The sequence below is a fragment of the Chanos chanos genome, chromosome 6 (genome assembly GCF_902362185.1).
Source record: "Chanos chanos chromosome 6, fChaCha1.1, whole genome shotgun sequence".
Classification (NCBI taxonomy): Eukaryota; Metazoa; Chordata; class Actinopteri; order Gonorynchiformes; family Chanidae; genus Chanos; species Chanos chanos.
The window spans coordinates 24,831,937-24,857,451 of NC_044500.1; the positions used below are offsets into that span (position 1 = coordinate 24,831,937).

At 42.3% G+C, this 25,515-nt stretch overlaps 1 protein-coding gene across 1 annotated transcript in view; it reads left to right on the forward strand.

The window, feature by feature from the left end:
* magi3b (membrane associated guanylate kinase, WW and PDZ domain containing 3b) overlaps positions 1-25,515 on the forward strand; it is a 99,479-nt gene that overhangs the window by 26,608 nt on the left and 47,356 nt on the right. The window lies entirely within an intron of this gene.

The following is a 25,515-nucleotide window of genomic DNA, read 5'->3' on the forward strand; positions in this document are numbered from 1 at the left end:
GAATGCTCAGGATTGGTTGACTGGTGTTTTTCTTTTCTGGTGTGAATATGTCTCTCAATTGGATACCTGTTCTATATCCATTATGAAAGAGAGACTTTTATCTGAGTGCTGCTGTCTCTGATGTGTGTTTCCCTGAGTGTCTCCCACCCCAGATGAGATTCAGCTCATGTGCCGAGCAACACAAACAAATTCAATAAGGTTTTGTCAATCACATTGTGTCTCATTTCTCCTCTCTCTCTTTCTCATTCTCCCTCTCAAAATGACTCTATTTTGATCTGTCTGTCTCGACACTGCTGTAGAGTTTTGAAGTGCAGGCTGATGTACATTTTGGGAGGGTTTCGAAACTGTGGCTTGTGTTATCTGTGATTCCCATCTGTGCTATGGCTTATTCAAAGCCCAAATATTAATCAGAGCCGGTCCCGTCTGTGGAGAGATGACTATCTTCCTGAGTGCTTGGAGTGAGAGGGGGAGAGACGGAGAGGGAGAGTCACAGGGAAGGAAAGCAAAAAGAGAGAGTAAGAGAGCATCTGAGAAGTGTAAGAGCAGCCAGCGGCTTTGATTGGCAGTCTTCGCGGATAAACGAAACCCTGTCAATATGCTGGCATCCACCCCATGTTTAAGAGGCAGACTTGGGGGAATTGGTTGAATAGAGCAGGATATTAATATGCCAACACAGCAGCACTGGCACAGAGGAGAGCGCCATCCTGCAGATTCCACCTTCTGATTTCCATCCATTTCCATAGAAAGACTTCCAAGATCTATACAAATCAAATAATGGTAACAACACAACAATCTATACAAAATAAATAAAAGCAACACAGCACAGAGACATCAGGGGGTGTAACTTTACAGTTCAATAGAGTCTCCTCACTGTGTGTGTGTGTCTATATATATACATACATATACATATATATATATATATATATATATATATATATATATATATATGGGTGTGTGTGTGTGTGTGTGTGTGTGTGGTGGAGGTTAAAGGGAGGAGGTGCATGTGACTCGGGTGAGGAAATCAGAGTAATAGGCTGTGTAATTTTAGCTCCATCTGTAATTAAATCGTGTTTTGACTTTAATTAGACTTGCCGCTGATAATGTGGCAGGCTGGAATGAGTGTGCTTTAATCAGTTAAGTGGACAAATAAACGCAGGAAAGCTAACGGCACTCATCAGCCCCCAATCCACTGTCTAGTCACTGACCACAGCCTGTCTCACGACACATCAGCATTTTAACCCTTTAATCACTCACCATGGCCTGTCTCACAACTCAGCATTTTAAACTTTTAAACGCTGATCACAGCCTGTCTCACGCCTCTTCAGCATTTTTACCCTTTAACCACTCACCAAGGCCTGTCTCACAACTCAGCATTTTAAACTTCTAACCACTGATCACTGCCAGTCTCACAACTCATCAGTGGTTTAAAAATTTATGATGGCCTGTCTCCAGTGTTAATTTCGTGGATGAAAACACCAACAAACCTTTTTCCACGACAAAAACGAGATGATAACTAAATAAAAATGCATCTTGAAAATAAAAACTGACGAAATATATTACCATTTTCGTTGACAAATAATAATGAGATGATAATGTCAGAGACAGATGAATGGACAGGCAATTTGTCCACAGGCCTATATTTTTTCATCCAGTTACGTGCATGCACTCAGTTTGCAAGATATGCACAGCCATGTAATGCATGCTTATGACTGGTTGATACATACTGGTAGTGCTGCCTCACCAGTATCCCCAAATCTCTGCACATTGAATGTTAAACATTTTAACTAACATTAACTTGGCAACTCAAACCATGGCTACTCTCGGAAGAAGAAAGAGACCGGATTTGTGGATACATTTTAGCTATAAAAGAACTGAAAATAAAACACTCTGTAAACAGTGTGGGTGCAAAATTGGTGGGAAAAATACCACAAACCTCATTTGACTAAAATTCGACTAAAACTTGTATAATTTTTGTTGACCAAAACTTGACTAAAACTAATAATGATCAAATGACTGAAATGTGGCAAAAATTAATATGTATTTTAGTCAAAAAGACTAAATCTAAGACTACATCAAAATCACTTGCCAAAATTAACACTGCCTGTCTCACAACTCGTCAGTATTTTAACCTTTCAGCCATTGATCACAACCTGTCTCAAACCATCACCATCTTTAGTTTCCTGTCTGACCACTGACCACAGCCTGTCTCACAACTCATCAGTATTTTAACCTTCAGCCATTGATCACAACCTGTCTCAAACCATCACCATCTTTAGTTTCCTGTCTGACCACTGACCACAGCCTGTCTCACAGCTCTCTTGCTGATCCTAGAGGACAAATTGGGTTAAGACCAGAGAAAGTTCTGCGGTAAAAGTCTTCACTGTGAAGACTGGAGTACTTTAAGCCTACCAGGGGTACTTCATTGCCTTCTCAAAGGGATCTTTTAATGTAGAAGCTTTGGAAATTGTTCTTGTGTATCTGAAGCAGAATCAGAGTTTGTCATTTCTCTGCATATACGGACTGATTGCTGCTCAACAATTGTTAACAGGTTTGAGGCCTGTGGCAGCATGTGACATGGCAGGACTGAGTCTGAGCAGGGGTCTCTGACTGTGAGCAGACACACTCTGCATGGTATCTGCGTTGGGATAATGGGCTGTTCTTATTGGTTGAAACCTTCCTCTGATCTACTGCATGACACCTTCAGAGGATTTTTTTTAACAGGGATCCCCAGCCCTGTTCTGATCCAACTCAGAGGTTAAGGAGAACAATAGCAATGGCAGTGACACAGAAGAACCAGCATGGGTTCTATGGAGAACAAGACTTTCCATATTGATACTACATCCAGTTGTCTTTGGTTACATAGGTATTGTCCACGCAACCAAAATAGGTGTTTGCCATTGGTCCTGTAAGACCTCTGTTTAACCAGGAGACCAAACTGCATCTGGTTGTCTTGTAAGACTAAACACAGTTAAATAGAAGTCAGCCAATGGTAATGTCAGAATTCTGTAAGGATTCTCTGTAAGTCAGCGAGTACTCACTCAGGGCCCGGGGCTTGTTTGAGATAGCTGCCTCTCTATCTGTCTTCGCCTGAAGACGCTTTAAGATCTTAATGGGATCATTATACTCAAAGCAGTGTGGAGTAGTTCACGCCATCAGCCTCTTTTTGACATTTCCCAAGTCAAATAATCAGCCATGGAAATGAACCGCAGACACAGGACAGCTGACCCTGCAGATCTGCGTAATCACTGAGAGATTTGGTCGAGTATTCATAAAGTATCTCAGAGTCATCCCTCAGAATTGTGGTAATAGCGACTGTGAGAGTAAAATCACTCCTGCCTTAGAGAAGAGCAGAGGATGCAGTTATAAAGTGTTTCATTTGTTTTCAACAAGGAGTCAAATTCACTTCTAAGACCATGATTGCTTCTAAGTTTAGTTTGCAACATCCTGAAACAGCGAAACAGCCATCTGTTTTGACATATTATGATCAGTTTGATCAAACAACACAACATCACATCCCCCAAAAAAACAAAAAAACAACAAAAAACAAAAAAACACCTGACAAAGGCTCAGAATTATTCTCTTTTATCTTAAGTTGTTCCACTGTCAGGAACTGCAACCTAGTAACAGCTGTCAGCTGGGCAGAGGGTTTGGAATTCCTATCTGTGGTTGAAGTAACATTCACTCTGATTAAATCTGATTTCAAATGTATACAGACTTAGTTTTCTCCAAGATGCAAAGCTCTGGCAGTAACTCTGTGTTGCTTGTGGAGTGAAGAGTGTGCAGACCTCTGTGCTCTATGAATGAAGGCCATCTTTCCTTTCATGAAAGCTCCACAGACACAGCCTGCTCACAGCATGTCATGAGATGTCCTAAATATCCAGATCGGAGCACTTTTAATTAGAGTGGCCACTGACAGCAATGTCAGAGAGGACACTTTGAGCTGGAGCAGAATTTATGAACTGCCTTTTGACTGAGACACGCAGACAGTAGCACCACGATCTTCACTAATTGGTCAGTGTCCCGTAGAGAGGTTTAATGCATCTGTTATGTCAACAGGAAACTGTGTCCATTCAATTCATCTCCATCGATGAGACACAAGCCTTCACTGTGGGAGCCTGAGCAGTCAGTCTTCAGCCATAACTTAGTCCCTCACTGAGACAGTAGAGTGGTTAAATTGATCAGTCATCCGTACGTCCTGTCCTCACTGACATGTAGCCAGTGGCTGCTCTCATCTGATCTGTCTGTACAAGCTTGGGTCATGCCCATGCCTGACTGTGTTATATATAGCTGTGTGAATGATTATAGTATAATTGTCACAGTGAGTTTATTCAGACACATTATAATGTGCTGATTAGTGTGATCACACTGGGGACATAGCATTTGTTTAGTTGCGAGAGAGAGAGAGAAAGAAGGAGGTACAGAGACAGAGAGAGAGAGGTTCTGAACTCCTGTCCTGGAGGCCCATAAGGCCGTGTGTTGATTCTCTACCCCTGCATGATCACACTTTGACTCTGTGAACTGGGTGTGATGGTGTTAGGCATTAACCAGAAGGTGCAATCTATTGGGTTCAGTTTTCCCCAACTCCCAGGACTGGAGCTGTAATATATTGGGAGAGATCACTGAAGAAGTACCAGGCATTAAAACAGAGTAACTTCAGTGTATAGTACAAAAACCAAGTGTAGCCTAAACATGGAGGAGCAGATACCGGCAGAACTCTGAAAGACCAAATGTCATGCACTCTGGAATAATTAGACAAGAGGGTCCAGTTTTTCTCTGCGTTGTTTTAAATGTGCATAATTCAGTGAAATCAAGATTTCAATACGACCATTTCGTTAAACAATTATCCCCACTACATATCCATGATCAAAAAGTGAATTGTTTCATTAGGGCTAATTAAACACAAACAATATCTACAAACACATTTACAACTTAGCGATGTGGATGATTTGGAACAGTGTCTGCAGGTATCTGCGCAGACCATGAACGACACCATCTAATTTCCCTAATTACCTCAGCTCCAAGTGGGGGAGGGTAACTAATTACCCCACTACCAGATCGAAGGAAGGTAACTAATTAGAGAAATGAGGTGGTGTAGTGCATGGATGGATCTCTAAACAGTCTGGCCTTTGAGTGTGTTGTGGAGTAATACATCATGTGAACCTCTGAAATGTTTTGATTTTTCAGCGTTTCAAATGAAGTAGGAAAGTTTTAAAGATGACAGTGCTACTCATGTTCCCTGCACTGTTAAAGAGTCTAAGACCAAGCTTAGCAGGAACTTTGGAAAGCAGCAAATTAAAGAAAACCTTAATTATGCACTGATTGTGTAACTCAGTGTGAGGGAGTGTAGTGTGGTGTGAGTGTTTAAATCACCTGGGTGTAGTGTGAGTGTTTAAATCAGCTGAGTGTAGTGTGAGTGTTTAAATCAGCTGGGTGTGGTGTGAGTGTTTAAATCAGCTGGGTGTGGTGTGAGTGTTTAAATCAGCTGAGTGTGGTGTGAGTGTTTAAATCAGCTGGATGTGGTGTGAGTGTTTAAATCAGCTGAGTGTAGTGTGAGTGTTTAAATCAGCTGAGTGTGGTGTGAGTGTTTAAATCAGCTGAGTGTAGTGTGAGTGTTTAAATCAGCTGAGTGTAGTGTGAGTGTTTAAATCAGCTGAGTGTGGCGTGAGTGTTTAAATCAGCTGGGTGTGGTGTGAGTGTTTAAATCAGCTGAGTGTAGTGTGAGTGTTTAAATCAGCTGGGTGTGGTGTGAGTGTTTAAATCAGCTGGATGTGGTGTGAGTGTTTAAATCAGCTGAGTGTAGTGTGAGTGTTTAAATCAGCTGGGTGTAGTGTGATTGTTTAAATCAGCTGGGTGTGGTGAGTGTTTAAATCAGCTGAGTGTAGTGTGAGTGTTTAAATCAGCTAGGTGTGGTGAGTGTTTAAATCAGCTGGGTGTGGTGAGTGTTTAAATCAGCTGAGTGTGGTGTGAGTGTTTAAATCAGCTGGGTGTGGTGTGAGTGTTTAAATCAGCTGAGTGTAGTGTGAGTGTTTAAATCAGCTAGGTGTGGTGAGTGTTTAAATCAGCTGAGTGTGGTGTGAGTGTTTAAATCAGCTGGGTGTGGTGTGAGTGTTTAAATCAGCTGAGTGTAGTGTGAGTGTTTAAATCAGCTAGGTGTGGTGAGTGTTTAAATCAGCTGAGTGTGGTGAGTGTTTAAATCAGCTGAGTGTGGTGTGAGTGTTTAAATCAGCTGAGTGTGGTGTGAGTGTTTAAATCAGCTGGGTGTAGTGTGAGTGTTTAAATCAGCTGAGTGTGGTGTGAGTGTTTAAATCAGCTGAGTGTAGTGTGAGTGTTTAAATCAGCTGAGTGTGGTGTGAGTGTTTAAATCAGCTGGGTGTAGTGTGAGTGTTTAAATCAGCTGGATGTGGTGTGAGTGTTTAAATCAGCTGAGTGTAGTGTGAGTGTTTAAATCAGCTGAGTGTAGTGTGAGTGTTTAAATCAGCTGAGTGTAGTGTGAGTGTTTAAATCAGCTGGGTGTGGTGTGAGTGTTTAAATCAGCTGGGTGTGGTGAATGTATAATCAGCTGATTGTGGTGAAATTTGTCGGATGTGCTAGCTGTGGTGGTTGGGAATGGTAGGTATGATGAACACCGAAATCACAGACACAGAGTTTATCTCACATAGCGCCATTGGAACATCCTCTGACCTCTCTACAGTCCACACTTATTTAGCTGATTTTTTAAATTCTGTGGGTCTCAACAGCACTGATTGGAACCTGAAGTCTCATGGGATCAATAAGCTCACACACACAAACACACACACAGTGCCCAGCTGTGTTTACCGCAGCACTGCATTTCTGTTAACACCATCTGATTATTTCTCCAGCTGCATCACCATCACTTTCTCGGCATCTAAACATCTCTCTTCTCACATTTAAATGGAAAACAGACAGCGCAGTGAGATGGCTAAGAACTGTGGAAATTTGTGGTCAAAGGTGAAAAAGGTTTGAGGTTTGCTGTGTCCCTGCTGTTTTAAAGAACCTGAGCGCTGACACTTTGATGATGGTGATGGATGGTGAAGGCCTGGTTTAAGTCTCTGTGGAGATAATTAATGTCAGAGAGAACATTAATGTGGCCTCTGCAGCATTTTGCAGGTTAGAGTTAAAAAATAAAAAAAGACCCTCAGGCTGATTAATAATCGCCATAGTGACACAGTGTTAATCTTACATTCCATCTCAGTCAGGTCAAACCCATGGAAAGTCCTTGGATGGGAATATCTGTTTGGAACTTTGTGGGATGTTATGTAATGGTGTGATATTTCAGCGTAAGACAGCAGTAGAATCACATCATTCAAACAGATGTTTGATTTAAGTGTTATGCCCTGGCTTCTGTGCCAGTCACTCTGACTGCCCTAACAGCGGTTTATGATCTGCAGTGAGACTAAGATGAGGCCAGAATAAATGAATGGTGGATGATATCTCAGCCCGTTTCAGCACACTGTTCCGTCTTCTCCATAGGTCACGCATTCTCTGCTCTAATGGGCTCACATCTATCCACTGTGTCTGAAATTTCTCTAATAATCAAATCATTAACGCTATAATGGTACCGCCATACATGCTGATCCAACCATAACACACACTCTTCTGTTACTAATACACACACTGATCCAAAAATAAATAAACACACTCTACTGTTACTAATACACACTCTGATCCAACCATGACACACATTCTTCTGTTACTAATATGCACACTGGTCCCAAATAAACACACACTCTTCTGTTACTAATATACACACTGATCCAAAAATAAACACACTCTTCTGTTACTAAAATACACACATTGATCCAAAAATAAACACACACTCTTCTGTTATTAAAATACACACATTGATCCAAAAATAAACTAATACTAATACACACTCTGGTCCAACCATAACCCACACTCTTCTGTCCCTAATACACATACTGATCCAAAAACACACACTCTACTGTTACTAATACACACTCTGATTAAACCATAAAACATGTTCTTCTTTAAACTATGAGCACAGAACGTGTAAGAGGCTGTGCATAGATAGTGATGTCTGTGCGTGTCTGAGCAGATGTGTGTTTTGTGTGTTGTAGCTGGAGATGCTTTTATGTGCACAGACCCAGATACAGAATAGCTGAGTATTAAAATGCAATGTAGAACACCCACGTGCAGTTTTCCTCCCATCTTAGGTTTGACACGGGGTGTGCTGGAGCAAAAACACTCCTAGGTGTGTGAAGCGAGACCTCATGTGGTCTGGATTGAAGAAAAATCGACAAATATGTTTAAATATGTTCAAAATCATTTAAAGGATAGATTCCCAGTAATGTAATACTGTGAGTTTACAGCTAGTTTTAATTTGTCTTTAACTGGCAGAATTCAAGACAAATATCAAAATGCTTAAACCCGTAATTTGATAAAACCATGACACTTATAAACCAGTTTGTAGACTGTTTTAGAAGTGGTTTATAACTGGTTTGTAGACTGCAAATTTATTATTTTTAACTGGTTTATAGCTGATTCATGGACTGTAAATTTATAGCTTTATATATGACTTTAAAATTACAAATTTAGATTTATGACTGGTTTATGGTCTGTAAAGCTGTAGTTTTATATACGACATATATACTATACATTTATATTTATAACTGGTTTATAGATTGTAAATGTATAGTTTCGTAAATGGTTTATAATGTACAAATTTATATTTATAGTTGTTTTATAGACTATAGGTTTAAAACTATTAATTGAAACCTTTGTCATTTTGAGTTCATTTCAGTGCAGGTCATTAACATGTATTTCATCAAATCATTAACATAATTTTGTAACTTTTTAGTGATTTTAATTTTATAGTTGTAGTGTTTTATGCGGTTTCCAGTGGATGATAAAGTGTGGACAATGAAGTTTAAAGTTGAAGCTGAAAGTTGACAGTAATTTTGGTTCTTTCAACATTAATCCCAGCCGCATACGTGTTCCTGGTAACATACGTGTACTCAAATAGTTCTGTTGCTTTTTATGCCAATATTTTTTACGTGCTGTTAGTCTAGGAGATTTGTGTTCATGTAGCTTAATTAAACTAATGGCATTTATGCCATTTGACTGGTAATTCCTCTCCATAAGGCTTATGAAAGAGTGCTTGTGTCTCAGCAGTAGCAGTAAGTCAGTGTGGACCTGTGTGGGTGTCATTAGGTATCGCTCTTTGTCATTTTAATCAACCCAGCAAGTTCACTTTGTGCTCTTCATGCATACACGGTCACTGTGCACTTCTCTGCGTGTGTATGTGTGTGTGTGTGTGTGTGTTTTTGTGTGTGTTCTGCATTTTTCAGGTTTATCCTAAATTCCAGAAAGGAGAGAGACATGAATTCTGTGAATTACTATTAGACAAAGAGGTGTGTGTGTGTGTGTGTGTGTGTGTGTGTGAACGAACTGAGTAGTCTTTTCTAATTTGCCTCACTAATATCCCACCTCAGTGTAATGAAAAATAGCCACTCTTCTTCTTGTCACATTTATAGATGGTTCAGGAGTGTCTGAGATCTGTTTCAGTGCAATACATGGGTCTCTAAACCATTCTGCAGATAGACTCCTCATAAACAAACCCTCTTCCCCAACCGTGAAGACTCAAGCCTGCTACAGGTCTGAATGTAAATCACACTCTCCCAGTGTGCAACACTACCTGGCTCCCTGCACAGTCTCCGCATAGTTAGGGAATGGCCCTCTAATGTTTCTAAAGAGGTGGAATGAAAATTGAATGGAGGAGAGAGAGAGAGAGAGAGAGAGAGAGAGAGAGAGCATAGTTAGTTCAGGGAGCTGACGGCAGGCTGGAAGAGATGACTTCATACCCATCAGCCCATGTTCACCAGGACTCCACCCTTCAACCCACACAGGCCTGGCATGTCATAGTTGGAATGGAGAAGACACATTTAGCCATATGTTAATGGGTTTACTGAATGGATTTCCTCCGGAGAGAGGCAGTGCTTTATAACTCCACCTGCTCTGTGTGTACAGCAGCTCTCCATGATGTGTGACGCTTAGCTGCTCGTGCTGAACTGAACTGTCCAAAGGCTCATTCTGTCATTAGCATACAACTGGCAGGAATTCGTTACTCAATGGTATGGTAACCTGTCGGCACAGTTTAAATCTAAGTTCACACGTCTCATCCAAACAGCCATGAAGATCATAGGGAAAAAAGAACATGACTACCTTCAGTTTTTATATGCAAAATCTGTGCTTAGGGAGGCACAGAAGATTCTGAATGACCCAACACACACCCTGAACCCAGAATTCAAGGTGTTGCCCTCAGGCCGACGGGTCAGAATGCCAAAGTGCCGATTGAGAACCGATACAAGAATTCATTCATTCCATCCTCAATCAAGATATTAAATAACAAGTAGGAGTACAACATGATTTTTTTTTTTTGGGGCTATCATTGAAACCATTGTCTTCTACTACCTTCTGTTATTTAACAGCATCACTGGCTTGATTATACCTGGGTTTATTATTTGCAATCACTGTCTCTTTATTATCTTTTACTAGTTTAAAGAACCACTGGCTGATTATATTTGGTTTTATTATTTATTATCTGAAACTACAGTCTTTTATTATCTTTTATTATTTTAAAGAAACACTGATTGATTATATCAAGTTTATTACTACTGTTTTTTTTGTTTGTTTGTTTTGGTTCATATTACTTTTCACCGCTCTCACTACTTCACTATTTTCACTATTTTAAAGAACCACTGTCTCACACTTAATATGTGAATTTAAGCACGTTTTGCATGAGTTTGAATGAATGATATATATACTTGCATGCATGTGTATTGTGTCATTGTTGACAAGTGTGATGTATGTTGCAGTGGCTTGGAGCCCAAGACAAGTTTCCCTGTGGGACAATAAAGTAGACCTTAACCTTAGTTAATCATGACCTTCGGTTATGATAGACAATAGAACATCGTGAAGATAACATTAACAGTATGCCTGTGGATAGGAAGAGAGACAGTTACACCATGTTACTGACACACACACACACACACACACACACACACATACACTCTTTGACTCTGCCTAACAATCTCACATCTACATTCTCATCTCTCTCTCTCTCTCTCTCTCTCTCTCTCTCTCTCTCTCTCTCTCTCTCTCTCTCTCTCTTTCTCTCTCTCTCATGTACAAACTCAGTTTAAGTGTCCTTTTGGCTTTCTTGTCACACACGCCTGTTAAGGAATTGAGTCTTTTCAGAAAGATTTCTCTGTCGCTCTCAAAGGTCATATTCTCTCATAAATATTCATCTGTTTAAAACATTATTTTTTTTTCCTGAGATGGAGCATCTGATATTTTCCATCTGAACAGGGAATGCTGGAGCATCAGTTCAACTCCTCCTCACGCTGAGTGAGAGTGTGAGTGTGTGTGCATGTGTGTGCATTTGTGTGTGTGTGTGTATGCTTGTGTGTGTGTGTGTGTATGTGCGCGCGCATATGTGTATGTATGTTTGTGTGTGTGTGTGTGTGTGTGTGTGCGTGTGTGTGTGTGTGTGTACAAGGCCTAAAGGTGTGATGTGGGCCTGTTGACCGTGTTTAGCAGCACATCCTACGCAGTGCTGCAAGCTTCTCTCTAATGAGCCGCTAATTAATGACGAATACGTGTTTTACCCTGCAAAGTGTGTGTGTGTGTGTTTGTGTGCATGTGGACGCATGGGCATATGTATGTGTATATGTGTGCATCTGTGTGTGTGTGTATGTGCATATGTGTACATGTGTTTTTAATACAGTAGCATGTTGAAGTGTTTTCAGAATGCCTGTGTTGACAGCCTTCTGAAGCATGGTTCCTCTCTCCTCTGTGCTGTAGACTTCATTAAAACCTCTGCAGACGAACTGCTGCTGCTAATCTCATGAAATATGTAGAGAGCAGTGTAATCTCTGGGGGCACTGTGTGCAGCACTGGCCTTTGATGTTGCCCATTGATCTGGCCTTTTCCTCCGTGCTGCTGTATAGCCTGGGGCAGCTGCTATGATTAGACTCCTTTACAGTAACGCACAGCTGAAGGATTTGAAGCGGGCAGAGTTTAGGACCCTGGGGAGCAACATGAGGTAAGGCAGCGGGAGAGTCAGTGCTGCTTGTTTGCCAGCAGGGAGTTGATGTATAGGATGTGTTTGCCTGATGATGTCATAAAAACCCTGCTGTGCTCTGTAACCACAGCAACAGTGATAATGGACAGGTCAAAGATGGAGTAGCCGAGGCAACAGAACAGAACTTGGAAAGGATGTCATTTTAGAGATGCTAGCCTGACATTTGGCTACACAACCTGGCTGATGGCGATGAAAGGGGGGGGGGGGGATGAAAGGGGGCCATCCCTGTGTCTCTTCCAATGTATTGTCCAAACATTGTGAGTGGATTGCTCAGATCAAACTTCCACAGACAGGTTAGGATCTCTGACTTATGTATGTGCCTTTTAAGTTGTATCCAAAGGAATTTCCTATTGTTTTGCCATTGTAATAAGGGAATCTCCCATTGACTGCCAGTCTTCAGCAACCACAGTGAGTGATGTTCGAAGAGAAGATGATGGGGATCCAGAACTGGCTAATCCCCCCATGGATACAGTCGTGAGAGGGAGTGACCGACATTCAGAGCAACCAATGGAATGTTTCTTTTCCCCTCTTACCCCAGCTGTGTGGATCAGACAAAGTTAAGGGCTTTTCAGTGATAAATGTCAGTGTTTACACTTAGGAGAAGTGTCTGGGGTCTGGGTGACATCACTAAGACAGTAAACATTTACAAAGACCTGAATATTGTTTATTTCCCACTGGTAGTTTTCACACAGCTCTCACAGTCTTAATTATGACAGGAAATGACAAGCAACAGCAGGGCCTTCACATGCTCCTCTGGATCCCCAAAGCACATACACACACACACACACACACAGTACACACCATGCACACTACACACCACACACATATACACCACACGTGCACACACACACACACACACACAAAACTTGATTTTTACAGTAGGAGCTTTTGGTTGCAGAGCAAAGCATTGCATTTGCCCATCTGTCTGCCCACATCTCCTCGACACACTCAGTATGCAAGCATTTGCCCCTTTACGAGTCATTCCTCATTGATTTCTCCTGTGTGAAGCTCAGAGGCGTTTCTGCTGGTTGTGGGGCTGATGCATGGCTTACTCATGTGTCATAAATCCTCTCAGCACGTTCCATTCTCCTGTGCCGACTTCCACTGCCTCACACAGCCGCACTCTTGATTTGTCATTTTATTAACATTTTCCTCACTAACGCACATTGCAGGACACATTAAATCAACACTGCTTCTCTCTCTCTCTATCTCTCTCTCTGTGAGTTTAGTTGGAGTTGTTGAAGTCCAGCTGTGGCCTGAGTTCTCTGACTGATCTTTTTTTTTTTTTTTTTTTTTTTGTCATACAGAGAGCTTGAGTAGCATTTTCCTGCTCTGCCTCACAGCACTCAGTTTATGCTTCTCATGAATGCATTTATGGCTTAAATCAGTCATACCACACTTCTCATCAGTACACATCAAAGCAGGGATACTAAGGATACTCTGAAAATGATTGCATGTATCCTTGACACACACTAAAAAAGTGAAATGTATCCATTTCAGCTTACCTAAGCATTGATTTACTGTGGTTAGAGTTAAAGGCAAACCCCAGACCCAGTGTTTCTTACAGTGAGTGACACTGTAAAAGAATAAATCTTCAATTACAAACAAAGGGAAGGGATATCATCTGAACATCAGCAGTAACTGGAAACCCTGCTCCTACAGTCCACAGGGTGTGTGGCCATGAGAGTCTGTGGACAGGAAAATCTTTGTGGTTCAAGCTGTCATCAGCGTTCTGAAGCCCTCTGATAAATGCCAGGCTGAGTGGATGCCACCTGTTCAGGCAGTCTCTGTAGGGCATCTCCCGTGCCGACATAATACTGCTCCGTAACATTCTGAGACGGCTGCTGTCTTGGCAGGAAAACATTTTTTTTTCAGTTTGAGTCCTAGTCATTCTGTCGCTGCTACGCAGGGAAATACAGTTGATAGTTTGTGCATTAGAAACATGTGGTACACATGGCAGACAGCGTTGAGAATGCCACAGTACCAGAGCTGAGGTTTAAAGGTAATTATTCTGTGTTAGATGGAGCAGTAGTGTTTGTGAGAGAGATTTGTAAAGTCATTCCTTTGGCTCCACCGAAGACTGTTAACATGCACTGTTAACGCGAGAGAGTGTTGCGTTTACACGCTCCTCTCATCCATTGGCAGGAATTGAAGAGTTGTCTCGTAGCAAAGAGAGCATGCCAAATATCTATCCCTCAACAACAGCCGCTTGGCCAACACTCCTGTTCACAAGCACTGATGAACAAGCCACGCTGTATCCATTTATCGCCTCAGCCTTTCCTTAGGGTTTAACTTGCTGCCAAGGTGAAAGATTCATGTTTTAGGAATCCAAGGAAGAGGAATAGTAGCCAAGAGGAGAAGAGGGGGGGAAAAGAAGGAGGGATAAATGTTTTAGAGGAAATACAGAGCAAGGAGGGTTGTAGGAAGAGCAGAAGGAAGTTAGCATAGAGAAATGATTGATGTTGATTTTGCTGTTCATGAGGCCACATCCAGATTAAGATTATTTAAGTGCCCAAAAGCATTACCAGTGGGCACTTTTTGTTTAAACTGCTTCAGGTTTAAGAGCCACACTTGATCTTGTTTTGAAAAACTGGCCCTTAGAGAGAGAGAGAGAGAGAGAGCATAGCCATCAACATAGAGAGAGCATAGAGAGAGGCTGAGTTGGAGACTAACCAACCGAAGGAGACACTGCTCTGGATTTACATAGATGCTGCTGGCCAATTGTGGAGACCCATGGCTGATTTCATCTTGTGGATTGGCCTCAGTGTACATAATATAGCTTCACAGCAAACTAAACTAGTGAACTGCAGAAGCCAGTTGAGCCCCAGAGATTTTCAACATTGGCTGAACAGAGCTGACTGAGGTATGACCAAGACTGTATAGATGATTGGATCTCTTGCACATAGTAGCCAGCCTTCATGTACTGAGAGACTACAGCAATGGAACCTGGATGCAAGGACACAGAAGGCAAAGAACCCTGATATCAGACTGCAGAGCACACATACAGCCTTTAGAGTCCATCCTATTTCCTCTGTGCTGAAACATTAACTCAGGTTAAAACATTAACATACCTGGAATTAGCAAATGTGAAACGCATTCACTGTTTTAAAAATCCGTATAATTCTCTCATATTTCAAACCACTTCTCAGAGAGGGCTCCATCATGATTCGTCATAACGATCGCATTGTTTCCCTGTCAAGCCCTCCCTTCTCATCAGAGCCGACTGTCTGTCAAACAGCCCACTTCCTCTCTGTCGTGTCTGTGGACAGCCCATCCCCTGATCTGCCCTGCCACGCACAGCACCATGCGTCGGCCTTTCTAATCCAGTTTGGACTGAGCTCAGGAAAGGATAGAGGATCGTCTCACAGAGCTGTGTAAAATTCCACTGAGAGCTCCCTCTCACTTCATTAAATTAGATGTTGTGCTCCTCCCTGAAAAGATGTTCTCCTTGCCATGCCTAGGGGGAAGGTAGCACAGAGGAAGATATCAACGCTGATGGAGATCAGCACACGGCATGAGGGCATGGGAGACCTGCACATCCACATTAAAACTAGTCTAGTGCCAAAGAGTATTATCAATGGGTACTGTTAGTAAGTCTGTTAGTTTTTGTATGAAATTAATAGGAGTCTAGGCAGCATATTTTCACAGAGGGCGTGTCGGTACATTGGTTGTTTGGTGTCTGTGGCTTAGGTTGATTGTTTGTTTGCAGTGTCTGTGATGTAGGTTGATTGGTTGTTTGTGGTGTCTGTGGTGTAGGTTGATTGTTTGTTAATTGTGTTTGTGGTGTAAGTTGATTGGTTGTTTGTGGTGTCTGTGATGTAGGTTGATAGGTTGTTTGTGGTGTCTGCAGTGTAGGTATCAACCTTGGCTGTTTGTGGTGTCTTTGGTGTAGGTTGATTGTTTACTGTGTTTGTGGTGTAAGTTGATGGTTGTTTGTGGTGTCTGTGGTGTAGGTTGATTGGTTGTTTGTGGTGTCTTTGGTGTAGGTTGATTGTTTACTGTGTTTGTGGTGTCTTTGGTGTAGGTTGATTGTTTACTGTGTTTGTGGTGTAAGTTGATGGGTTGTTTGCGGTGTCTGTGGTGTAGGTTGATTGATTGTTTGTGGTGTCTGTGATGTAGGTTGATTGATTGTTTGCGGTGTCTGTGATGTAGGTTGATTGTTTGTTTGTGGTGTCTGCAGTGTAGGTTGATTGGTTGTTTGTGGTGTCTTTGGTTTAGGCTGATTGGTTGTTTGCAGTTTCTGTGATGTAGGTTGATTGGTTCTTTGTGGTGTCTGTGGTGTAGGTTAATTGGTTGTTTGTGGTGTCTGCAGTGTAGGTTGATTGGTTGTTTGTGGTGTAGTTTGACTGGTTGTTTTGTGTTTTGTGGTGTAGTTGATGGCTTGTTTATGTTCTGCGGTTTGGGCTGATTACCTGTTTATATTTTGTGGTTTGTGCTGATTGCTTGTTTATGATTTGTGGTTTAGGTTGATTGCCTGTTTATGATCTGTAGTGTAAGCTTTGTGACAGATGGATTATTCTATGTGGCTGTGAGAGACATTACCTGAGATGGACTACTGTTCATTCAGTGCTGTGTTCTAATAGTGAAATGTAGTTTAAAAACAGAAGTTTGGCTGCCTTTTTAGAGCTGCATCAAATTTGCATTGAGTAATCTTTGGTTATGTGTGTGTGTATACATGTGTTTATGTAAGAGAGAGAAAGAAAGACGGCAAGTCCTTTGTGAGGAAGAAAGTGAAATTTAACTTAATCTTCCAAAGGCTGTGCTGTTCACTCTATTCATGAATCCTGATTTGGCATTCCTGGTCTCCACAGACCATAAACATGTCCCAAAGCACTGTATGGAGCCTGATCTTATTCAATCTGTGTGACTCTTTTTTTGTAGGGTTTCTGAATATGGTCTCACCCGTTTTTCCCACAGTCATCCATAATGAAATCCTTATCCTTATCACTGGATGGGTTACTTTACTGACTGAACTGAGTATCATCACTTTAAAATTTCTGGAGTCTCATAATCTCATATTCAGTGCTGTACCACACACAGTCAGTGTTTATTCCACTGAGCTGTTTAATAGACCCGATAGCTTATGATGTTTAAATGTGAAAAAAGAAGACTCAACATTACTTTCAGTCTGAGCCATTTGAAAACACACTGTATTAGGAGAATTAACTCTGGATAGGGGTCAGATGTTAGACTTGGTCAAAAATAACAAAGACCCCATACCCCAGCCCCTGTGCAATGCCTGCCATCTGTAAATAACCTATTGTACCAGTCATGTGGCGAAAAGCTGGCATGGGACACTTGTGTGATAGCATGCATAGCTAGCGTGATATTACGAGCTACGCCTCAACCTAGCATGAAGACACGCGCTACATATTTTATGCAAACTGTCATCTGCTGACATTAGCACATATGACACTTGTTTTGACAAGATTATGGCTGTATTTTGTCAGGCTTTAGGAACACGTTCGACTGAAGCACAGCCCCAAGCTTTTGGCTTGTGGCCTTTTCTGTGGGTGTTTGTTAGCCTGGGTGCCTTAACTCCTCAGTCCCTCCCTATTGAGTTGGGGTCCTGCTTACTCCTCCATACTTAAGCTGGAGCAGGAGACGACTCCCCCTTTTCACATGGTGACTATACATAGCCTGCCTGGAATAGACATGCAGTGCCAAGGGTCATATATATTTATATTTTTATATATATTACTCCACATCTGCTGTAAGAAACACCAGGGGAGCTTCCCGTAGCATACATGATGTGTTTACTTATGCATGAGAGAGAACTGGGAGGCTATGCCTCACTCTCTCAGACTAACGGAGTCTCCTCATTCCTCACGTTACTGCTCTGTGCTCCTGGACCCCTCCCACACTGCATGCACAGGCTCCACGCTTTGTCTCTCTGAAGTTCCCATAATAGACTTAACATCTGCAGTGAATCCTGCACAAACAAGGAATTTCTTCTTCTTCTTCTACTTCTTCCTCTTCTGTTTTTCATTTTTTTCCTCGTGTAAACCCACTCACAGTGTTATCTTCCAGTGTGTGGTTTCTCTGTGTGATGGTTATTTCCCCAGTGTGCGGCTGTATACCTGTCTGGAGTGAGTCACTGTGGACTTCTGAGACTCATTATGCTCGCGCTGTTGGACTAACAGGCTAGCACTGCTCCAATTAGGACACGAGCGTGTCCCTCCGCAGGCGCTAGGCTTAGCCTTCCCCTGAACCCAGCCTCTGTAGCGCTGTAATGAGGGACATTCAGAGGCATGAGGCTAGTGACTCTCTGATTCACCTAATCTCTCATTTATCAGGTGTGAGGTCAGAGGTTAGCATTTTTTCCTCTTTGTTTTTCTTTTTTTAGTCTAAGTTTCAAAACAGAGCTTCTCTACTATGGCTCTGCAAATGCTTGGAGGCCCCTCCAAAGACAGGTTTCAGGTTTATGCCCAAAAAACAGGTTTAAGCCCAAAAGAGAGGTTCAGTGTTTAAGCCCCCAAAACAGGTTTAAGCCTGAAAGACAGATTTAGGAACAAAAGACAGATTTAAGATATAAACCCAAAACTCAGGTTTTAAGCTCAAAAGACAGGTTTAAGCCACTCAGTCAGGCATGGCTAAGGAAACAATTGGCCATGTTCTGGAAGGATTGGACAGACAGGATGCTGTCCCTGTCCTCTCTCTAGGAGACTCTTAGTGATGATGGGGTTCCTGCACAGTTACAGGCGGCTCCAGGGAAACAGTGTGGGTCTCTACGGAGATGCCTGCTCACCAGCAGGTGAAAAGACACAGTGACTGACTCTGCATGTATGGGAGGACTCATCAGAGATGATGGGTGTGATGCAATGGCATTGGCTTGTGAGAGCATATGGAATTGGTCAAGTCAAACTGGGGAGAAAAACATGAAAAATATCTAGTACCACTGCTGAGAGAGCTGATGTCCAGCACCACTCAATAAACTACAGTTCTACTAACACTTGAACTAGATTGTGTTTAAATAAAACAGTTGGATGTGCAGTAAAATTAAATGTGTATTAAAATGAAATGGGTTATGTAACTACTAGCTGGTTTGTGAAGAATCTGTCTGTGAAATGTTTGAAGCAGACAGGCTTTGGGCTTCTCAGACTAGATATTGATGAGCTGACAGTGAACAATGACACAGTAGACAAAATGATGCCGAGGGCACCTCTTCTCAGTCGTCTGATTGGCTGGCAGCCTCTGCCATCTGGACACCTTATGCCATCCTTATAAACGAGGTCTCATTGTCGAGGCTTTGTCCCTGTCAGGTTTTCACCAGTAAGACGAGATTTTATAGGTGCCCACTGTTGTGACACACTGTAGCCCTGTCACTTACCTCGTGTTGTGTCATATTGCTATGCTTCAAACTGGGCACCAGAGGGCCACACAGGTCACAGGTTTATTACTTTATATTAATAATGTGTATCTAATTACCAGCATACTTGGCTTTTCATGTATTTCTGACGTGTTACATTGAAACCAAGAAAAATATCAACAGTTTAGAAACATGTAAGGCAGAATTTTTATTGCTGCAGAAGGCAATCTGGGACTGGCTTACACCATACAATGTTTAGTGGTTCTGGACTGCTGTTTTTGACTGTGGATATGTACTGTGGTCATGTTCTGCGGTTTTGGACTGTGGTTATGTACTATGGTTTTGGACTGTGGTTCTGAACTGCTGTTTTTGACTGTGGATATGTACTGTGGTTATATACTATGGTTTTGGACTGTGGTTATGTACTGTGGTTTTGGACTGTGGTCATGTTCTGTGGTTTTGGACTGTGGTTATGTACTATGGTTTTGGACTGTGGTTCTGGAGTGCTGTTTTTGACTGTGGATATGTACTGTGGTTATATACTATGGTTTTGGACTGTGGTTATGTACTGTGGTTTTGGACTGTGGTCATGTTCTGTGGTTTTGGACTGTGGTTATGTACTATGGTTTTGGACTGTGGTTCTGGACTGCCATGTTCTCAGTATATGCTCAGATTAGTTTGTTAACCCCTTATTAAGTTACCCCTGTAAAAGTCTTTTACACATATACATTTTGTATGTGGGTAGTCTAGAAAAGTGTCAGACTTTCTGTGTAGTTTCAAAGAGTCACACTTTCCTGATATGATGAAATTGGGACATTCTGTCATTTTTGATAAAATCTGTTCTCCTCTTAGAGGTTAAGAAACAAACAAAGTCCCTTACTGTTGCTCTTACACCAATGGTGTCTCTCCACTGATGAAACATGAAAAGTGTTTTAGCAGAGACGGTGGTCTGCCCTTCTCTCTCTCTCTGACACCCCCCCCCCCCCCTTTCTCTCTCTTCTCTCTCTGTCACTTCTTTTTCTCTCTCTCTTCTCACTTTCACTGTCACTTCTTTTTCTCTCTCTGTCTCTCCCACTCTCCTCTTTCTCTCCCCCCCCTTTCTGTCTGTCTCTTCTCTCTCTCCCTCTCCCTCTCCCTCTGTCCAGTGCTAGCCTTATGAGGGATATGAGATAGTGTTTGGTAAAGCTCTACAGACGCAGAGCTTTTTTACCAGTATGTATGTGTGTGTGTGTGTGTGTGTGTGTGTGCCCTTCCTCTCTCACACTTTCTGATTTGCGTAAACCTACACCTGTGCCTTTGGGAAAAAATGAAAGAAAACTTGATGTGGATTCCATCAAGCGTACCTTAAACGTGCTCATATCCTGAGATATTTCAAACATGGCCAAGTGTTGGCATGCTGTATAATCTAATACCAGAGGGTCATTATACATGGCATGCCTGAGGGATTGTAGAGGAGGTGAAATTTTTGATTCCAGGCTGTGCTAAACAGTTTGTTTAGCTGATGGAAAGGCTTCGGGCAGTTACTGTGGACAATTAACACAGAGAAATGAATGAAAAATGAATCAAAGTTAAACATTGTCACATATGATGTTTTATAGTGAGAGATATGCAAGAAGAAACACAGGAATAAAACTGTGTGTGTGTGTGTGTGTGTGTGTGTGTGTGTGTGTGCGCGCGTGCACGTGTGCATATGTGTGCCAGGTGTGTGTACATTTTTTACTTGTTTGTTTTTGTGCATATGTATGTGTGAATGGATGCATATGTGCATGTGTGTGTGCATGTGTGTGTGGGTGTGTGTGTGTGTGTATATGTGAATGTGTGTTTTGTGATTCAGATTGCAGTTGGTTTTGGATATCCATATTGTTTGTTGTTTTGCCCTCAGGGAGCACTTAAAGGACACAGAGGTCATAGGTCAACACGTCCTACTCATGTCTGCAGAGGCTGTCTATATTGGCTCATTCATCTTCTCTCTTCCCCTGGTCTCATGCTGAATAATTCATGAGGTGTGACCAGTGTAGAGCACAGAAACATGACAGAGCAGAGCTGACATCAGATCAGAGACTCAGCAAGGGACTAATATTCAGCCTGCTACACTTTCATCATGTCATCATCTCTCTCTCCTCTCTCTTCCTCTCTCTCCCTCTCTCTCCTTCTGTCTCTTCCTCCATCTCTCTCTCTCTCTCCCTCTCTTTTTTTGTCCCTCTCATTCCCTCTCTCGCTCTCTCTCTCTCTCTCCCCCTCTCTCATAATCTCCCTTAACCCTGTCTAGGGTGGGGTAAACATAAACGTTTGGGACAACCTCCATCCCCTGCCACCAGGGCAACCAGAACACCAACACTCATATGCCGAGTATTGCTAGTCAGCTTTTTTATTCATTGTTATTAGTGTGATTTTAGTAAATGAGACAAAACAGACTTCAGGGGTGGCGCAGACCAAAATAATAAGCAAAACATGCGTAGCTAAAGGAAAAAGAAAACTAAGAAAACATCAAAATGAAAATAAAAAGACATACAAATAAACCTCCTTACCTCCCTAACTAACAAAAACAGGAGAAAACAGGTACAAAACAAAATGGCACCTAACCCCTACAACAAACTGACAAATAAACTGACAAATGACTAACAAATAAACAGAAAACAGATCAACAAGACAACACAACTAACGGGGGTAACGAGAGAGAGAGAGGGAAACACCCAAACAGGAAACAAAATACATCCCAGGACGCAACACACTCTCTCTCTCTCTCCTTCTCTTTCTATCTTTCTCTATCTCTCCCTCCCTCTCTCTCTCTTTCTCTCTCTCTCTCTCTAACCATATGTTGTCAGAGACTCTCGGAGAGTCTGTGAGTCATTTTTCTCTCTTCTCTATATTTTACATTTTGCTCTAAAATGACTAAAGGAGAGATTACTTTGCTACTTAAGGCTGTGTTAAGACAAACCATACGACTGATTCAGTCAGAGAGCGCACAGACAAGGCCTTACTCACTCACTCTCTCTGAGAGAATGAATAAGCCTTTTGTGCCTGTTTTAAGGCTCCTGTTGTGTGTTTGTCTTTCTCTGGTGTGACTCTGTCATAACACAGGCTCGGCCTCCTCTGTCATACAAACGAGAGGAGAAAGGTCGACTCACTGTCTCCCCAACACACAATCTTAATGAATGGCTTCTACCTCACAGTCTGTCCCCACACAGGGTCACACTCGCTCTGTCAGAGACAAGAGGCTTTGCCTTCGTCTGACTGTGAATGATTCGCCATTCTGTGTGTGTGTGTGTGTGTGTGTGTGTGTGTGTGTGTGTGTGTGTGTGTGTGTGTGTGTGAGAGCGAGCGAGAGAGACAGAGAGACAGAGAGAGAGAGAGTGAGGTGCCCTGTCAGCCAGTATTATATACACCCTCTTTCACAGACCAGTGGACTTTTCCAGAAAGGTCTGCAAAAGTGCCGTGTGAGGGCAGACAGGAAGGCACTCCACATTGATAGATGGGCACAAAAGAAGAGAATGAGAGAGTGGAGGGGAGGAGGGAGATGTGACAGAGACACAAAATGACTCTCTGCTCAGGGCTACACTCTGCTCTCTCTCTCTCTCTTTCCCTGTCGCTTTCTCTCTCTCTCTCTCTCTCTCTCTCTCTCTGTCCTCTCTAGAGGTTAATGGCTCTATTATTGGTACATCTGGACACCTCAGGACATGCAGTGTGTGTGTCATATGTGCCATTGGATAGTTGATCGTGTATGTCATGTGGTGTGTCACATGACAGGCCTGTGGTGAGAGGCGTCTGTATAACTGATAAGTTCAGACACTCTTTGTGCTCCTCCCCAGCTCAGTAGTGCTCCCGTAAAAGCTGGGTTTATCATGTGTTCAGTTAAAGCAGAGTGTGTTTGCTGTCTCTCTGCTTTTTTACATCCTGTGTAAGCGCAGCATCCTGCATGTGACAGGGCTGTACTGAAGACCTGGCTCAGTAAACTACCTTTGACTCACTTCCTCAGGGATACTGTCTTTGGACAAATTGCCTAGTCCTGTCACGAGAGAGAGGGAGAGAGAAGGCAGGGGAAGAGGACAGAGATAGAGGGAGAAACAGACTGACCTGGACCACAGAAGACTAACAGGCCTGGGGCGATTCTTCAGCAGTGTCAAACTGCTTGTGTGTATGTCAGTGAAGGGATGTGTCCGTGGGGAGGGAAGACAACAGAGCCCTGTGGGCACGGGTGTGGAGAGCAGGTGCTATCAGTCAGGTCCAGCTCCAGCACGCTCAGACTTTTCTGTGTTGTTATGGAAGAGTTGAACAGGATAAAGATATGAAAGGACATGGATGTTTTCCGGGCTGTGTAGAGCAGACACAGTATTGTACATACCTGAGTAACAGCCTGAGTCTGACCTCCACTGCCCAGTGTCTGACCTGTCACTTACTTATGGCCTATGAGTGACAAGTCTATGACAAATATAAGCCGCAGAATGGGAGGAAATAAACTGCTGAGCAAAATGGATGAGAAAGGGGGGGGGGGGGGGCAGCTGTGAATTGGCCCTCTTTAAAGTGCAACAGGGTGAGGACAGGCAAAGAGTTTTGTGAAAACTAGACCACTTTCAGTCCCCTGACCAAACCACAGTCCCTACAGGGAAGGAAAATACATGTCCAGGCATCATTTCAGTGTGTGTATCTGTATGTGTGTGTGTGTGTGTGTGTGTGTCTGTGTATGTGAGAGAAAGAGAGAGTGAGAGTGTGTGTGTGTGTGTGTGTGAGAGAGAGAGAGAGAAAGAGAGAGAGAGAGAGAAAGAGAGTGTTTGAGACTTGGCAAGCAAGCATGTTGAAAAGCCTTTTTCCATGTTCCTAAGAGAATGGGATTTGTGTATTGGTCAGTATAATGTGTGTGTTATAATGCAGACTGGCCAGTACTGTGTATGTATGTGTGTGTGTGTGTGTGTGTGTGTGTTGTAATGCAGATTGGCCAGTATTGTGTGTGTATGTTTTAAAATGCAGACTGGTAAATATTGTGTGTGCGTGCGTTATCAAACAGATTGGCCAGTTTTGTTTGTGTGTTGTAACACAGATTGGCCAGTACTGTGTGTGTGTTATAATGCAGATTGGCCAGATCTGCATTATTCCCAATGCAGATATAATCAAATTGCAGATAAATAGATATATATTGGCGTTTATAATGGCCGATAAATGACAGTTAAAAAAGAAACTGAGAGACAGAAGGTTTATCCTTCAGCCATGTTATGGCATTCATGTAAGCCATGTGTGGTTTTGCTGCAGTAGCGTGAAAGCCAAACAGTCGGGCAAACATCAAAATTACGTTTAACCTTTAACGTCACGGTAGTTGAGAGGTGTAGGCTAAGCTGTTGACAAACTTGATTGTAGGTTTATTTATGAAACAGTGTGGCAGTTCTAGCGAGTAAACAAACAACGGTCCTATCATTTCTCCCTCGTCACTTCTAAAAATTCTCTGGCAACGTCGCTTACAGCAGCTTATAACGATGTCCATTGCTAAATTAGGTTACCGACAAAGCAGGCTAATGGCATGTTTATCAGTGGAAAACCGCTACTTTTAATGCGCAGTTAAACTGGCGTTTAACTAATTCTGCCTAAATGAGGCAATGGTAAATATATCTGCGACTCGCACGTCTGTAGTAACAGTCGGCGCATTGGAAATGATTAAATCAGAGGGTCCACGTAAACAAACGTGAGCTGAACAAGCATCTAATGTCACTGTAAAAGTGACGTGTTAGAGACAAGGCAGATTCTCAAGCCTCTTTTCCCCTCTGCTGTTTATATGTAAATTGACACATCTGAATTCAGTAAGTCCACATCTTGGCAAACCGTAACTTTGATCATTTGGGCTTTGATTTTTTTGTTTGTTTGTTTTTTGCCATACTGAATGAGTTGTTTCAGTGCCTCTGCGTTGACACAAATAATGAACTGTGTCATTGTTTGTGCCATAACTCTGAACATCCTCATGTTCTCTCTCTCCCTCCCACTGTCCTCTCTTCCTGTTCTCCTTGTTTTTCTCCTGTACCCAAACTCTTGAGCAGACTAGCAGAGCCAAAGTGTGTCTTGACGATAAGTTAGCCTGGCATTGTTCTGTAGTCAGCTG